This window comes from Astyanax mexicanus, chromosome 4 (genome assembly GCF_023375975.1).
Source record: "Astyanax mexicanus isolate ESR-SI-001 chromosome 4, AstMex3_surface, whole genome shotgun sequence".
NCBI classification, from domain to species: domain Eukaryota; kingdom Metazoa; phylum Chordata; class Actinopteri; order Characiformes; family Acestrorhamphidae; genus Astyanax; species Astyanax mexicanus.
The window spans coordinates 26,467,943-26,486,069 of record NC_064411.1 but is presented as its reverse complement, the minus strand read 5'-3'; the positions used below and the strand labels follow the sequence as shown (position 1 = coordinate 26,486,069).

Sequence of the window (18,127 nt, the reverse complement as noted above, 5' to 3'; positions counted from 1 at the left end):
ATACACATTTAATTAACAATTTTGCTTTTTCCCCCACAGGTAATCTGGAACCCCCCCGGCACCAAAGGTTTCTTCCCACCCCATTAAGGGTATAAAAGCTGGGTGACCCGCGCGCTGCCACTCCATAAGGAAGCCGGTAAGTAGCAGGGGTAACCTGCCTAAATAAATATTAAAAATTGTCTTTCAGCATAGTTGGTGATTGGTGTGGGGACCCACCATATCACACACCCCCCCCTTATGTTCAGAGCCCTTCTGAATCTCTAGAAAGGTAGTCCGCTGTGACATTTTGTGTCCCTTTGCGATATTTGACCACACATTTGAACGGTTGCAGTGACAAATACCACCTGGTGATTCGGGCGTTACTGTCTTTCATGCGCCGCATCCATTGCAATGCACGATGGTCAGTCTCTAAAGTGAAAGCCTGCCCCACCAGATAATATCTGAGAGAGTCCAAGGCCCACTTAATTGCGAGCGCCTCTTTCTCAATCGTGGAGTAGTTCTTTTCCCTGGGGAATAACTTCCTGCTGATGTACAGGATCGGGTGCTGCTCATCACCATCACCTTGCAGAAGCACTGCCCCCAGGCCAACTCCTGATGCATCAGTCTGCACCAAAAACGGCCGCTCCCAGTCTGGACTCCATAGCACAGGTGCTGAACACAATCGTGACTTCAGTGTCTCAAAAGCCTGGTCACACTCCGGTGTCCACTTCACCTTTTGCGGATGATCTTTCTTTGTGAGTTCTGTGAGAGGTGCTGCAACACTGGAAAAGTCCGGGATGAACCTCCGGTACCACCCCACAAGACCCAAGAAGGATCGGACCCGCCTCTTCGTTGTGGGGATCGGGGTGTTCCGAACTGCCTCCACCTTGTCAACTTGAGGGCGTAGTACTCCGTTTCCCAGGACATATCCCAGGTAAGAGACCTCAGGCTGTGCCATGCTGCATTTCTCTGGGTTGATGGTAAGCCCTGCCTCTTTCAGCTTTGTGAGCACCCGAGCCACATGCTCCACGTGCTCAGCCCACGACTCACTGTAGATGACAACGTCGTCAATGTAGGCCGCGGTGAAGTCCTCCATGTGCCTCAGTACTCTGTCCATGAGTCGCTGGAAGGTTGCTGCAGCCCCGTGCAGACCGAACGGCATTACCGTGAACTGATATAGTCCACTGGGTGCTCGAAACGCTGTCAGCTTCCTTGACTGGTGATCCAATGGCACTTGCCAATATCCCTTGCACATATCCAATGTCGTCAGGTACTTGGCCCTTCCTAGCCGTTCCACCAGTTCGTCAGCTCGTGGCATGGGATATGGATCAAATGCAGGGACACTGTTCAGCTTGGAAAAGTCCACACAAAATCTCAGCTCTCCATTCTTTTTTGGAACCAGGACCACTGGACTGCACCATTCGCTGGTCGACAGTTCGATCACCCCCATGTCCAGCATGTCTTGGACTTCTTTTTTCAGGTTCGGGATGAGTCTTGCTGGAACCCTGCAGCTGGTCTGTCTGATTGGTTCTGTCTTATTCAGCTTGATTGAGTGCTCAGTCAGGTCTGTGCGCCCCGGCTCTTCCTTGAACAGTCCCTCTGGGATGACTTGTTGCAGTGTTTGTTGTTGCTGGTGTGAAAGGTGAGAGAGTGATACTGACGCTGTACCTTCTTGAGCTCCAGGGAAGTACTGTTCTTCACACTCCTCCTCGTCCTCTACAGCCCTCAGCCATAACTGCTCAGAGGTCGCCCCATCTTGCCAGCGCCTCAGCATGTTGATGTGGAAGGTCTGGGTGGTCTTCTTCCGATCAGGCAGGTAGAGCTCGTAGTTTGTCTGCCCCAGCCGCTTCGTCACCTCATACGGACCTTGCCACTTTGCTAGGAGGCTGGTATCAGATGTTGGCAGCAGGATGAGTGCCTGTTCCCCCACCTTCAGCTCTCTCTTTCTTGAAGCTGCATCATACCACTTCTTCTGATTGGCTTGTGCTTGCTCCATGTTACCTTTCACCAGCATGCTCAGCTTCTCCATCTTGTCCCTCATCCTCCTGACGTACGACAGGAGGTTCAGCTGCAGCTCTGGCTTCTCACCCTCCCAAGCTTCTTTCAGCACATCTAGGGGTCCTCGCACCTCTCGTCCGAAGAGCAGCTCGAACGGTGAGAATCCACTAGATGACTGTGGTACCTCCCGGTATGCGAAGAGCAGGTACGGAAGCCACTTGTCCCAGTCAGATCCTGTATCTGAGACAAATTTTCTCAACATGTGTTTGAGAGTTTTGTTGAATCTCTCAGTAAGGCCATCAGTCTGAGGGTGATAAGGACTTGTCCTAATGCCTCTAATGCCTAGCAGTGCCATCACCTCGCTCACTAGTTTGGACGTGAAATTAGTGCCTTGGTCAGTAATTATCTCTTTTGGTATCCCCACCCTAGAGATTAATTGGATCAATGCGTTCACTACTTGACGGGCTTTAACTTTTCTCAGAGGAAAAGCCTCTGGATACTTGGTGGCGTAGTCGCATATCACCAGAATGTACCTATTACCTTGTTGGCTCTTTGGCAATGGTCCTACAATGTCCATTGCTATTCTTGAGAATGGAACCTCAATAATTGGCAAGCTGATTAATGGCACTCTATCCGACTTGTTGGAGGGGGCGGTTAATTGGCACGCTTTGCATTTTTTGCAGTATTCTACTACATCCTTATACACGCCTGGCCAGTAAAACCTACTCAAGATCCGGTCTACTGTTTTATTTTGGCCTAAATGACCTGCCCATTCACTGGTGTGTGCTAGGTCTAAAACCTCTGATCTTAGTGCTTTTGGGATGACTAAGAGCTGCTGACTACCTTTGACTCTATACAGTTTCTCATCCTCTAGCACAAACTGAACATCACCATTTTGCTGGTGTTTACTTTGACAAATTAAAGAGCCCTATTAAAGAGTATTTTAAGGGTTTCATCTGCCTTCTGTAAGCTACCTATATCAGCTGGGAATTTTGGATCCTCCAAGCTCGGTACAGACAGTTGCTCCTCCACCCTAGTACCTCTGACCTTGGCCTGCCGCTTTTCTCTTTTGCTCTTACGTACACGACATGCTGTAGAGAATGGCAGCTGTTCTGCCCTTTGCTTGTTCTCAGCACTTTCACTCAACTTAGTCTGCTGTCTAGTGACCGCATATACACTAGCCGTGACACTATTTTCACTAAGCAGATCTAATAAAATTGGAACATCTCTACCCAGGATTACGTCGTAAGGCAGTCTATCTACTACCCCCACCTTGAGCATATAGGCCTGTCCCTTTATCTCAATTTTCACGTTAGTAGTAGGGTAAGTTCTCTCGTCCCCATGTACGCATTTAACTCTTAACTTGCTGTCGTGAAATATTTGGGGTCCTGGTAAGCTTTGTTTGGTGATCAGGGTTTGACTGGCTCCTGTGTCTATTAAAGCTTTATGGGTTCGTTTACCGATTATGATGGTAATAACTGTGTCCATGTTTGGTGCAACTTCACCTTTCCTGTCCGGTTTAGGTACATAACACAGTTTACTAGCACTGCGATCTACTGCTGGACACTCCCTGCTCTTATGGCCCTGTTGGCCACAATTATAGCATTTAACCGTAGTATTAGGCTGCCGCACTCTGCTATTGCTATAGCTGTATCCGCTACCATAGCCCGTTTTAGCTTTAGCTTTCTGCCAGCGACCTTCTACGTTGCTATTTTTGGTATAGGCATTAAGACATTTACCAAAATCACCATCAGACTTACCTGGCTTCTCTGCTGGCTGGTTGCTTCTGCCCTTGCTGAAGTTGAAGTCTTCATCCGACCGTCGCGCTGTAATGAACGCCTCCGCCAACTCCACGGCTCTGGTTGTTGACTCAGGACTGCGTTCTATAATCCAGCGTCTCAACTCCGGGTTCAACACACTCAGGAACTGTTCCAGAACGATGGCATCGCCGATTTCATCTTTGGATTTCTCCTTCGGTCTGATCCACTTCTCATACAGTCCTTTCAGCCTGCAGTGTAGCTCTCTTGGAGTCTCTTTGGGTTTGATGTGGGCATGTCTGAATTGCTGCCTGTATGTGTCCTTATTTATTTCAAACTTTTGGAGTATTGCTTCTTTTACCTTGGCGTAGCTGCTGATGTCCAGTGTCCATGGAGATATATGCTTCTCTGGCCTTGCCTTCAAGAGCTGGAACTAGATGTAATGTCCATTCCTCAGGTGGCCAGCCTGCGGTCTGTGCGATTCTCTCGAACATGGCCAGATAATGCTCAATATCGTCACTTTCTTTCAAATCAGGCAGCCTTGGTGCTGGCCTGAATGCTGTGTGTGGACTCACGCTGTCTTGGTTCGAAGCTTGTACTCCTTCTCTCCCGCTTGCCGCAGCTCCGCTGTGTCGGAGTATCTGTGTAGAGTTGCCAGGTACTGCTGCTGCTGCTCCTCCTTCGTCGGCTGAATGGCTCTCGGCGCGAGTCATCTGCTGTAGAAGCGTGAACTGGTGCTGTAATGAACGCCATCTCTGTTCTTGTTTACCCGCTTCTTTTCTCCATAACTCGTCCCGTTCTTGTTGTTGAAGCATGAAAACCTGGAACATAGTTGCGAGCTGATCCACGTTAGGCGCTGCCGGATTTGTTTGCACGCTTGCCGCTGTGCCGCCATGATCGCTCTCGGGAGTCGCTTCTTTCCCGCTGTTCGATTCGCGAGAGTCGACTCTTCTCCCGGATGGATCCCTTCAGGTTTCCATAATAAGAGTCTGTACGGGCTTTGGCTCTACTGACGTGCCGCTCGTGCGTCTAGCTTCAGGACTTTTATTCTGAAGCTCCCGGAACTGCTTCCTCTGCTTTGAGCGCGTCGCCTTCTGCCCGAGGTCCCTCTCTAGTGTGCACTAGGAATTAATGCCGCTTCACGGAGCCCAGGTGTCCCGTGATCCGCGCTGCTCCTCGCCGACGACTTCCGCGATGAAGTGTTTTCGCGCTTTCAACAGGTACAGATGGCTGTAACCATTTGCAGTTTAAACCACTGCCACCATTTGTGGTAGTGTGGGTGGTGTGGTCAGGAGGTACCGCTGTCGAATAGCGACGTAAAGGCAAAGGAGGCGCTTTGGGCAGTTGTAAACTGTTCAGTTGACTTACGTTTATTGACAAAAAAAAAACAAAAAGAATACAATACACTATATACACTTATTTTTAGGAGTAGGCAGAGATAAGTGGATAATGCTACCACTAGTTAAGACTTAAGGGTAAGAACGCTAACCCAGTCCTTAATAGAGTTCTTAAGCTTTTTAGCTCCAGCAAACATGTCCGTCTCAGAGAACTCAATCTACCTCTCCTCCCGTAATGCTCACCCTATACCCCTTAAATACCCCCCGGGCTAAACCAAAAGAGTACATGGGTGAAACAGCTACCAACAATTACACATATAACAAATATACACATAACCGGTTATCTTCACTCATACGACATACTAGGACTTATAGGACAGGTAAGTATAATACACACATATACATACACATTTAATTAACAATTTTGCTTTTTCCCCCACAGGTAATCTGGAACCCCCCCGGCACCAAAGGTTTCTTCCCACCCCATTAAGGGTATAAAAGCTGGGTGACCCGCGCGCTGCCACTCCATAAGGAAGCCGGTAAGTAGCAGGGGTAACCTGCCTAAATAAATATTAAAAATTGTCTTTCAGCATAGTTGGTGATTGGTGTGGGGACCCACCATATCACACACCCCCCCCTTATGTTCAGAGCCCTTCTGAATCTCTAGAAAGGTAGTCCGCTGTGACATTTTGTGTCCCTTTGCGATATTTGACCACACATTTGAACGGTTGCAGTGACAAATACCACCTGGTGATTCGGGCGTTACTGTCTTTCATGCGCCGCATCCATTGCAATGCACGATGGTCAGTCTCTAAAGTGAAAGCCTGCCCCACCAGATAATATCTGAGAGAGTCCAAGGCCCACTTAATTGCGAGCGCCTCTTTCTCAATCGTGGAGTAGTTCTTTTCCCTGGGGAATAACTTCCTGCTGATGTACAGGATCGGGTGCTGCTCATCACCATCACCTTGCAGAAGCACTGCCCCCAGGCCAACTCCTGATGCATCAGTCTGCACCAAAAACGGCCGCTCCCAGTCTGGACTCCATAGCACAGGTGCTGAACACAATCGTGACTTCAGTGTCTCAAAAGCCTGGTCACACTCCGGTGTCCACTTCACCTTTTGCGGATGATCTTTCTTTGTGAGTTCTGTGAGAGGTGCTGCAACACTGGAAAAGTCCGGGATGAACCTCCGGTACCACCCCACAAGACCCAAGAAGGATCGGACCCGCCTCTTCGTTGTGGGGATCGGGGTGTTCCGAACTGCCTCCACCTTGTCAACTTGAGGGCGTAGTACTCCGTTTCCCAGGACATATCCCAGGTAAGAGACCTCAGGCTGTGCCATGCTGCATTTCTCTGGGTTGATGGTAAGCCCTGCCTCTTTCAGCTTTGTGAGCACCCGAGCCACATGCTCCACGTGCTCAGCCCACGACTCACTGTAGATGACAACGTCGTCAATGTAGGCCGCGGTGAAGTCCTCCATGTGCCTCAGTACTCTGTCCATGAGTCGCTGGAAGGTTGCTGCAGCCCCGTGCAGACCGAACGGCATTACCGTGAACTCATATAGTCCACTGGGTGCTCGAAACGCTGTCAGCTTCCTTGACTGGTGATCCAATGGCACTTGCCAATATCCCTTGCACATATCCAATGTCGTCAGGTACTTGGCCCTTCCTAGCCGTTCCACCAGTTCGTCAGCTCGTGGCATGGGATATGGATCAAATGCAGGGACACTGTTCAGCTTGGAAAAGTCCACACAAAATCTCAGCTCTCCATTCTTTTTTGGAACCAGGACCACTGGACTGCACCATTCGCTGGTCGACAGTTCGATCACCCCCATGTCCAGCATGTCTTGGACTTCTTTTTTCAGGTTCGGGATGAGTCTTGCTGGAACCCTGCAGCTGGTCTGTCTGATTGGTTCTGTCTTATTCAGCTTGATTGAGTGCTCAGTCAGGTCTGTGCGCCCCGGCTCTTCCTTGAACAGTCCCTCTGGGATGACTTGTTGCAGTGTTTGTTGTTGCTGGTGTGAAAGGTGAGAGAGTGATACTGACGCTGTACCTTCTTGAGCTCCAGGGAAGTACTGTTCTTCACACTCCTCCTCGTCCTCTACAGCCCTCAGCCATAACTGCTCAGAGGTCGCCCCATCTTGCCAGCGCCTCAGCATGTTGATGTGGAAGGTCTGGGTGGTCTTCTTCCGATCAGGCAGGTAGAGCTCGTAGTTTGTCTGCCCCAGCCGCTTCGTCACCTCATACGGACCTTGCCACTTTGCTAGGAGGCTGGTATCAGATGTTGGCAGCAGGATGAGTGCCTGTTCCCCCACCTTCAGCTCTCTCTTTCTTGAAGCTGCATCATACCACTTCTTCTGATTGGCTTGTGCTTGCTCCATGTTACCTTTCACCAGCATGCTCAGCTTCTCCATCTTGTCCCTCATCCTCCTGACGTACGACAGGAGGTTCAGCTGCAGCTCTGGCTTCTCACCCTCCCATGCTTCTTTCAGCACATCTAGGGGTCCTCGCACCTCTCGTCCGAAGAGCAGCTCGAACGGTGAGAATCCACTAGATGACTGTGGTACCTCCCGGTATGCGAAGAGCAGGTACGGAAGCCACTTGTCCCAGTCAGATCCTGTATCTGAGACAAATTTTCTCAACATGTGTTTGAGAGTTTTGTTGAATCTCTCAGTAAGGCCATCAGTCTGAGGGTGATAAGGACTTGTCCTAATGCCTCTAATGCCTAGCAGTGCCATCACCTCGCTCACTAGTTTGGACGTGAAATTAGTGCCTTGGTCAGTAATTATCTCTTTTGGTATCCCCACCCTAGAGATTAATTGGATCAATGCGTTCACTACTTGACGGGCTTTAACTTTTCTCAGAGGAAAAGCCTCTGGATACTTGGTGGCGTAGTCGCATATCACCAGAATGTACCTATTACCTTGTTGGCTCTTTGGCAATGGTCCTACAATGTCCATTGCTATTCTTGAGAATGGAACCTCAATAATTGGCAAGCTGATTAATGGCACTCTATCCGACTTGTTGGAGGGGGCGGTTAATTGGCACGCTTTGCATTTTTTGCAGTATTCTACTACATCCTTATACACGCCTGGCCAGTAAAACCTACTCAAGATCCGGTCTACTGTTTTATTTTGGCCTAAATGACCTGCCCATTCACTGGTGTGTGCTAGGTCTAAAACCTCTGATCTTAGTGCTTTTGGGATGACTAAGAGCTGCTGACTACCTTTGACTCTATACAGTTTCTCATCCTCTAGCACAAACTGAACATCACCATTTTGCTGGTGTTTACTTTGACAAATTAAAGAGCCCTATTAAAGAGTATTTTAAGGGTTTCATCTGCCTTCTGTAAGCTACCTATATCAGCTGGGAATTTTGGATCCTCCAAGCTCGGTACAGACAGTTGCTCCTCCACCCTAGTACCTCTGACCTTGGCCTGCCGCTTTTCTCTTTTGCTCTTACGTACACGACATGCTGTAGAGAATGGCAGCTGTTCTGCCCTTTGCTTGTTCTCAGCACTTTCACTCAACTTAGTCTGCTGTCTAGTGACCGCATATACACTAGCCGTGACACTATTTTCACTAAGCAGATCTAATAAAATTGGAACATCTCTACCCAGGATTACGTCGTAAGGCAGTCTATCTACTACCCCCACCTTGAGCATATAGGCCTGTCCCTTTATCTCAATTTTCACGTTAGTAGTAGGGTAAGTTCTCTCGTCCCCATGTACGCATTTAACTCTTAACTTGCTGTCGTGAAATATTTGGGGTCCTGGTAAGCTTTGTTTGGTGATCAGGGTTTGACTGGCTCCTGTGTCTATTAAAGCTTTATGGGTTCGTTTACCGATTATGATGGTAATAACTGTGTCCATGTTTGGTGCAACTTCACCTTTCCTGTCCGGTTTAGGTACATAACACAGTTTACTAGCACTGCGATCTACTGCTGGACACTCCCTGCTCTTATGGCCCTGTTGGCCACAATTATAGCATTTAACCGTAGTATTAGGCTGCCGCACTCTGCTATTGCTATAGCTGTATCCGCTACCATAGCCCGTTTTAGCTTTAGCTTTCTGCCAGCGACCTTCTACGTTGCTATTTTTGGTATAGGCATTAAGACATTTACCAAAATCACCATCAGACTTACCTGGCTTCTCTGCTGGCTGGTTGCTTCTGCCCTTGCTGAAGTTGAAGTCTTCATCCGACCGTCGCGCTGTAATGAACGCCTCCGCCAACTCCACGGCTCTGGTTGTTGACTCAGGACTGCGTTCTATAATCCAGCGTCTCAACTCCGGGTTCAACACACTCAGGAACTGTTCCAGAACGATGGCATCGCCGATTTCATCTTTGGATTTCTCCTTCGGTCTGATCCACTTCTCATACAGTCCTTTCAGCCTGCAGTGTAGCTCTCTTGGAGTCTCTTTGGGTTTGATGTGGGCATGTCTGAATTGCTGCCTGTATGTGTCCTTATTTATTTCAAACTTTTGGAGTATTGCTTCTTTTACCTTGGCGTAGCTGCTGATGTCCAGTGTCCATGGAGATATATGCTTCTCTGGCCTTGCCTTCAAGAGCTGGAACTAGATGTAATGTCCATTCCTCAGGTGGCCAGCCTGCGGTCTGTGCGATTCTCTCGAACATGGCCAGATAATGCTCAATATCGTCACTTTCTTTCAAATCAGGCAGCCTTGGTGCTGGCCTGAATGCTGTGTGTGGACTCACGCTGTCTTGGTTCGAAGCTTGTACTCCTTCTCTCCCGCTTGCCGCAGCTCCGCTGTGTCGGAGTATCTGTGTAGAGTTGCCAGGTACTGCTGCTGCTGCTCCTCCTTCGTCGGCTGAATGGCTCTCGGCGCGAGTCATCTGCTGTAGAAGCGTGAACTGGTGCTGTAATGAACGCCATCTCTGTTCTTGTTTACCCGCTTCTTTTCTCCATAACTCGTCCCGTTCTTGTTGTTGAAGCATGAAAACCTGGAACATAGTTGCGAGCTGATCCACGTTAGGCGCTGCCGGATTTGTTTGCACGCTTGCCGCTGTGCCGCCATGATCGCTCTCGGGAGTCGCTTCTTTCCCGCTGTTCGATTCGCGAGAGTCGACTCTTCTCCCGGATGGATCCCTTCAGGTTTCCATAATAAGAGTCTGTACGGGCTTTGGCTCTACTGACGTGCCGCTCGTGCGTCTAGCTTCAGGACTTTTATTCTGAAGCTCCCGGAACTGCTTCCTCTGCTTTGAGCGCGTCGCCTTCTGCCCGAGGTCCCTCTCTAGTGTGCACTAGGAATTAATGCCGCTTCACGGAGCCCAGGTGTCCCGTGATCCGCGCTGCTCCTCGCCGACGACTTCCGCGATGAAGTGTTTTCGCGCTTTCAACAGGTACAGATGGCTGTAACCATTTGCAGTTTAAACCACTGCCACCATTTGTGGTAGTGTGGGTGGTGTGGTCAGGAGGTACCGCTGTCGAATAGCGACGTAAAGGCAAAGGAGGCGCTTTGGGCAGTTGTAAACTGTTCAGTTGACTTACGTTTATTGACAAAAAAAAACAAAAAGAATACAATACACTATATACACTTATTTTTAGGAGTAGGCAGAGATAAGTGGATAATGCTACCACTAGTTAAGACTTAAGGGTAAGAACGCTAACCCAGTCCTTAATAGAGTTCTTAAGCTTTTTAGCTCCAGCAAACATGTCCGTCTCAGAGAACTCAATCTACCTCTCCTCCCGTAATGCTCACCCTATACCCCTTAAATACCCCCCGGGCTAAACCAAAAGAGTACATGGGTGAAACAGCTACCAACAATTACACATATAACAAATATACACATAACCGGTTATCTTCACTCATACGACATACTAGGACTTATAGGACAGGTAAGTATAATACACACATATACATACACATTTAATTAACAATTTTGCTTTTTCCCCCACAGGTAATCTGGAACCCCCCCGGCACCAAAGGTTTCTTCCCACCCCATTAAGGGTATAAAAGCTGGGTGACCCGCGCGCTGCCACTCCATAAGGAAGCCGGTAAGTAGCAGGGGTAACCTGCCTAAATAAATATTAAAAATTGTCTTTCAGCATAGTTGGTGATTGGTGTGGGGACCCACCATATCACACACCCCCCCCTTATGTTCAGAGCCCTTCTGAATCTCTAGAAAGGTAGTCCGCTGTGACATTTTGTGTCCCTTTGCGATATTTGACCACACATTTGAACGGTTGCAGTGACAAATACCACCTGGTGATTCGGGCGTTACTGTCTTTCATGCGCCGCATCCATTGCAATGCACGATGGTCAGTCTCTAAAGTGAAAGCCTGCCCCACCAGATAATATCTGAGAGAGTCCAAGGCCCACTTAATTGCGAGCGCCTCTTTCTCAATCGTGGAGTAGTTCTTTTCCCTGGGGAATAACTTCCTGCTGATGTACAGGATCGGGTGCTGCTCATCACCATCACCTTGCAGAAGCACTGCCCCCAGGCCAACTCCTGATGCATCAGTCTGCACCAAAAACGGCCGCTCCCAGTCTGGACTCCATAGCACAGGTGCTGAACACAATCGTGACTTCAGTGTCTCAAAAGCCTGGTCACACTCCGGTGTCCACTTCACCTTTTGCGGATGATCTTTCTTTGTGAGTTCTGTGAGAGGTGCTGCAACACTGGAAAAGTCCGGGATGAACCTCCGGTACCACCCCACAAGACCCAGGAAGGATCGGACCCGCCTCTTCGTTGTGGGGATCGGGGTGTTCCGAACTGCCTCCACCTTGTCAACTTGAGGGCGTAGTACTCCGTTTCCCAGGACATATCCCAGGTAAGAGACCTCAGGCTGTGCCATGCTGCATTTCTCTGGGTTGATGGTAAGCCCTGCCTCTTTCAGCTTTGTGAGCACCCGAGCCACATGCTCCACGTGCTCAGCCCACGACTCACTGTAGATGACAACGTCGTCAATGTAGGCCGCGGTGAAGTCCTCCATGTGCCTCAGTACTCTGTCCATGAGTCGCTGGAAGGTTGCTGCAGCCCCGTGCAGACCGAACGGCATTACCGTGAACTGATATAGTCCACTGGGTGCTCGAAACGCTGTCAGCTTCCTTGACTGGTGATCCAATGGCACTTGCCAATATCCCTTGCACATATCCAATGTCGTCAGGTACTTGGCCCTTCCTAGCCGTTCCACCAGTTCGTCAGCTCGTGGCATGGGATATGGATCAAATGCAGGGACACTGTTCAGCTTGGAAAAGTCCACACAAAATCTCAGCTCTCCATTCTTTTTTGGAACCAGGACCACTGGACTGCACCATTCGCTGGTCGACAGTTCGATCACCCCCATGTCCAGCATGTCTTGGACTTCTTTTTTCAGGTTCGGGATGAGTCTTGCTGGAACCCTGCAGCTGGTCTGTCTGATTGGTTCTGTCTTATTCAGCTTGATTGAGTGCTCAGTCAGGTCTGTGCGCCCCGGCTCTTCCTTGAACAGTCCCTCTGGGATGACTTGTTGCAGTGTTTGTTGTTGCTGGTGTGAAAGGTGAGAGAGTGATACTGACGCTGTACCTTCTTGAGCTCCAGGGAAGTACTGTTCTTCACACTCCTCCTCGTCCTCTACAGCCCTCAGCCATAACTGCTCAGAGGTCGCCCCATCTTGCCAGCGCCTCAGCATGTTGATGTGGAAGGTCTGGGTGGTCTTCTTCCGATCAGGCAGGTAGAGCTCGTAGTTTGTCTGCCCCAGCCGCTTCGTCACCTCATACGGACCTTGCCACTTTGCTAGGAGGCTGGTATCAGATGTTGGCAGCAGGATGAGTGCCTGTTCCCCCACCTTCAGCTCTCTCTTTCTTGAAGCTGCATCATACCACTTCTTCTGATTGGCTTGTGCTTGCTCCATGTTACCTTTCACCAGCATGCTCAGCTTCTCCATCTTGTCCCTCATCCTCCTGACGTACGACAGGAGGTTCAGCTGCAGCTCTGGCTTCTCACCCTCCCAAGCTTCTTTCAGCACATCTAGGGGTCCTCGCACCTCTCGTCCGAAGAGCAGCTCGAACGGTGAGAATCCACTAGATGACTGTGGTACCTCCCGGTATGCGAAGAGCAGGTACGGAAGCCACTTGTCCCAGTCAGATCCTGTATCTGAGACAAATTTTCTCAACATGTGTTTGAGAGTTTTGTTGAATCTCTCAGTAAGGCCATCAGTCTGAGGGTGATAAGGACTTGTCCTAATGCCTCTAATGCCTAGCAGTGCCATCACCTCGCTCACTAGTTTGGACGTGAAATTAGTGCCTTGGTCAGTAATTATCTCTTTTGGTATCCCCACCCTAGAGATTAATTGGATCAATGCGTTCACTACTTGACGGGCTTTAACTTTTCTCAGAGGAAAAGCCTCTGGATACTTGGTGGCGTAGTCGCATATCACCAGAATGTACCTATTACCTTGTTGGCTCTTTGGCAATGGTCCTACAATGTCCATTGCTATTCTTGAGAATGGAACCTCAATAATTGGCAAGCTGATTAATGGCACTCTATCCGACTTGTTGGAGGGGGCGGTTAATTGGCACGCTTTGCATTTTTTGCAGTATTCTACTACATCCTTATACACGCCTGGCCAGTAAAACCTACTCAAGATCCGGTCTACTGTTTTATTTTGGCCTAAATGACCTGCCCATTCACTGGTGTGTGCTAGGTCTAAAACCTCTGATCTTAGTGCTTTTGGGATGACTAAGAGCTGCTGACTACCTTTGACTCTATACAGTTTCTCATCCTCTAGCACAAACTGAACATCACCATTTTGCTGGTGTTTACTTTGACAAATTAAAGAGCCCTATTAAAGAGTATTTTAAGGGTTTCATCTGCCTTCTGTAAGCTACCTATATCAGCTGGGAATTTTGGATCCTCCAAGCTCGGTACAGACAGTTGCTCCTCCACCCTAGTACCTCTGACCTTGGCCTGCCGCTTTTCTCTTTTGCTCTTACGTACACGACATGCTGTAGAGAATGGCAGCTGTTCTGCCCTTTGCTTGTTCTCAGCACTTTCACTCAACTTAGTCTGCTGTCTAGTGACCGCATATACACTAGCCGTGACACTATTTTCACTAAGCAGATCTAATAAAATTGGAACATCTCTACCCAGGATTACGTCGTAAGGCAGTCTATCTACTACCCCCACCTTGAGCATATAGGCCTGTCCCTTTATCTCAATTTTCACGTTAGTAGTAGGGTAAGTTCTCTCGTCCCCATGTACGCATTTAACTCTTAACTTGCTGTCGTGAAATATTTGGGGTCCTGGTAAGCTTTGTTTGGTGATCAGGGTTTGACTGGCTCCTGTGTCTATTAAAGCTTTATGGGTTCGTTTACCGATTATGATGGTAATAACTGTGTCCATGTTTGGTGCAACTTCACCTTTCCTGTCCGGTTTAGGTACATAACACAGTTTACTAGCACTGCGATCTACTGCTGGACACTCCCTGCTCTTATGGCCCTGTTGGCCACAATTATAGCATTTAACCGTAGTATTAGGCTGCTGCACTCTGCTATTGCTATAGCTGTATCCGCTACCATAGCCCGTTTTAGCTTTAGCTTTCTGCCAGCGACCTTCTACGTTGCTATTTTTGGTATAGGCATTAAGACATTTACCAAAATCACCATCAGACTTACCTGGCTTCTCTGCTGGCTGGTTGCTTCTGCCCTTGCTGAAGTTGAAGTCTTCATCCGACCGTCGCGCTGTAATGAACGCCTCCGCCAACTCCACGGCTCTGGCTGTTGACTCAGGACTGCGTTCTATAATCCAGCGTCTCAACTCCGGGTTCAACACACTCAGGAACTGTTCCAGAACGATGGCATCGCCGATTTCATCTTTGGATTTCTCCTTCGGTCTGATCCACTTCTCATACAGTCCTTTCAGCCTGCAGTGTAGCTCTCTTGGAGTCTCTTTGGGTTTGATGTGGGCATGTCTGAATTGCTGCCTGTATGTGTCCTTATTTATTTCAAACTTTTGGAGTATTGCTTCTTTTACCTTGGCGTAGCTGCTGATGTCCAGTGTCCATGGAGATATATGCTTCTCTGGCCTTGCCTTCAAGAGCTGGAACTAGATGTAATGTCCATTCCTCAGGTGGCCAGCCTGCGGTCTGTGCGATTCTCTCGAACATGGCCAGATAATGCTCAATATCGTCACTTTCTTTCAAATCAGGCAGCCTTGGTGCTGGCCTGAATGCTGTGTGTGGACTCACGCTGTCTTGGTTCGAAGCTTGTACTCCTTCTCTCCCGCTTGCCGCAGCTCCGCTGTGTCGGAGTATCTGTGTAGAGTTGCCAGGTACTGCTGCTGCTGCTCCTCCTTCGTCGGCTGAATGGCTCTCGGCGCGAGTCATCTGCTGTAGAAGCGTGAACTGGTGCTGTAATGAACGCCATCTCTGTTCTTGTTTACCCGCTTCTTTTCTCCATAACTCGTCCCGTTCTTGTTGTTGAAGCATGAAAACCTGGAACATAGTTGCGAGCTGATCCACGTTAGGCGCTGCCGGATTTGTTTGCACGCTTGCCGCTGTGCCGCCATGATCGCTCTCGGGAGTCGCTTCTTTCCCGCTGTTCGATTCGCGAGAGTCGACTCTTCTCCCGGATGGATCCCTTCAGGTTTCCATAATAAGAGTCTGTACGGGCTTTGGCTCTACTGACGTGCCGCTCGTGCGTCTAGCTTCAGGACTTTTATTCTGAAGCTCCCGGAACTGCTTCCTCTGCTTTGAGCGCGTCGCCTTCTGCCCGAGGTCCCTCTCTAGTGTGCACTAGGAATTAATGCCGCTTCACGGAGCCCAGGTGTCCCGTGATCCGCGCTGCTCCTCGCCGACGACTTCCGCGATGAAGTGTTTTCGCGCTTTCAACAGGTACAGATGGCTGTAACCATTTGCAGTTTAAACCACTGCCACCATTTGTGGTAGTGTGGGTGGTGTGGTCAGGAGGTACCGCTGTCGAATAGCGACGTAAAGGCAAAGGAGGCGCTTTGGGCAGTTGTAAACTGTTCAGTTGACTTACGTTTATTGACAAAAAAAAAACAAAAAGAATACAATACACTATATACACTTATTTTTAGGAGTAGGCAGAGATAAGTGGATAATGCTACCACTAGTTAAGACTTAAGGGTAAGAACGCTAACCCAGTCCTTAATAGAGTTCTTAAGCTTTTTAGCTCCAGCAAACATGTCCGTCTCAGAGAACTCAATCTACCTCTCCTCCCGTAATGCTCACCCTATACCCCTTAAATACCCCCCGGGCTAAACCAAAAGAGTACATGGGTGAAACAGCTACCAACAATTACACATATAACAAATATACACATAACCGGTTATCTTCACTCATACGACATACTAGGACTTATAGGACAGGTAAGTATAATACACACATATACATACACATTTAATTAACAATTTTGCTTTTTCCCCCACAGGTAATCTGGAACCCCCCCGGCACCAAAGGTTTCTTCCCACCCCATTAAGGGTATAAAAGCTGGGTGACCCGCGCGCTGCCACTCCATAAGGAAGCCGGTAAGTAGCAGGGGTAACCTGCCTAAATAAATATTAAAAATTGTCTTTCAGCATAGTTGGTGATTGGTGTGGGGACCCACCATATCACAGATTGAGTGATCTTCAGGTGAGAACGACAGGTATAGTTGGGTGTCATCAGCAAAGCAATGGTAGGAAAATCCGTGTGAGCGGATAACCTGACCAAGAGAGGTGGTGTATATGGAGAAGAGAAGGGGTCCCAGTACCGAACCTTGGGGAACCCCAGTGGATAAGGAGCGGGCTGAGGACAGCTGTCCTTGCCACGACACCTTGAACGAGCACCCAGTGAGGTATGATCTGAACCATGACAGCACATTGTCTGCGATCCCCATGTCTGCGATCCCCATTGTCTGCGATCCCCACTTAAACAATGTGGCCAATCTGCATAGAGATGCATTCAAGCCTCGATCATCTGTTCATTGTTTAATGTTATAAAGGTGCACTCTATGTGTGTCAGCAGTAGATAGAACCACTCTTTAGAGTCTGAAGTCTGAACTGTGGAAGCATTTTGAACTGAAATATATACACAGGTGCCGAGAGTTTTTAGTGAACTGGGAAAATCTACAGGAAACTCTGAAGCTCAGCTCACTGGGATCAACTGAACCATTTTAAACTTTTTATTTCTTTTCACATTCTTTTTATTTAATTTTTTATTGCTCTTACTTTTTTACTTCTTAGTTAGTTATTATTTATGTTACCATTTATCACTTTTATAATTTTAAATATTTACTAATATTATTTTTTAATTGTTTAAATTATTGACTTTTATGTGATCATATATAATAACAGATTTCAGGAAAAAGGAATTCAAAATATTAGATAAGAAATTAGAAATAGGGAAGAAATATATATTATTCGTCTATATTAAATGTATTTATTTAAAGTGTGTTTTTTATGTTTCCCCCTATTTCTCCTTTCTTATCTAATGTTTTCAATTCCTTTTATAATGTAAACACTTGTCTGCATTTTAAATGAGGACACAGTCTACTACAGTCTTTAATTATTATAGAACTACAAAATGTTCCCATACGATCATCAAAAAACTCAACAACAAATAAAACCACCACCAGCACTCCATCCTTATAGCAAGTTTATCATAAATTTAAAAACTGAATTCTATTATTCAACATTGAAATCAGGGGAGAGCGCGGACGCAGTCCCCCACTACCACAAATTCTGCAGTCGAGATTCCCACATTTGGGGAATTCGCAGGGGTCAGCACAGCCTCTGTGCAATGGCTGAGCCTCGCCCTGGGTGAACCACCTACATGATCATGGTGTCTCCCCTGCCAGGTAAGTATGAGTTCAGAACAGGCCGAGGAGAGGAGCCGCCGCCGGCTCTACTCTTCACTGAGAGGGTAAGTGTTGACAGTCATCACACAAAAACGTAGAAACATCTATAATCACGCGTTACAAACACTCAGCTGATAAAATATCAACTAAATAACGCAGAAATGTGTTTTCGTACCTAAAACACGCACGGTCCGCGACTCCCGTCATGCTTTGCGAGGGAACCTGGGCGCACAACGTCACGACGTCGGTGTAAACGCGGG

General features: G+C 48.2%; 1 non-coding gene across 1 annotated transcript; it reads right to left on the bottom strand.

The window, feature by feature from the left end:
• Positions 1-17,711: 17,711 nt before the first annotated feature.
• Positions 17,712-17,875, bottom strand: LOC125802075 (U1 spliceosomal RNA). Its single transcript, XR_007439038.1, has one exon. It is a non-coding gene; the product is annotated as a U1 spliceosomal RNA (small nuclear RNA).
• Between the last annotated feature and the right edge of the window lie 252 nt (positions 17,876-18,127).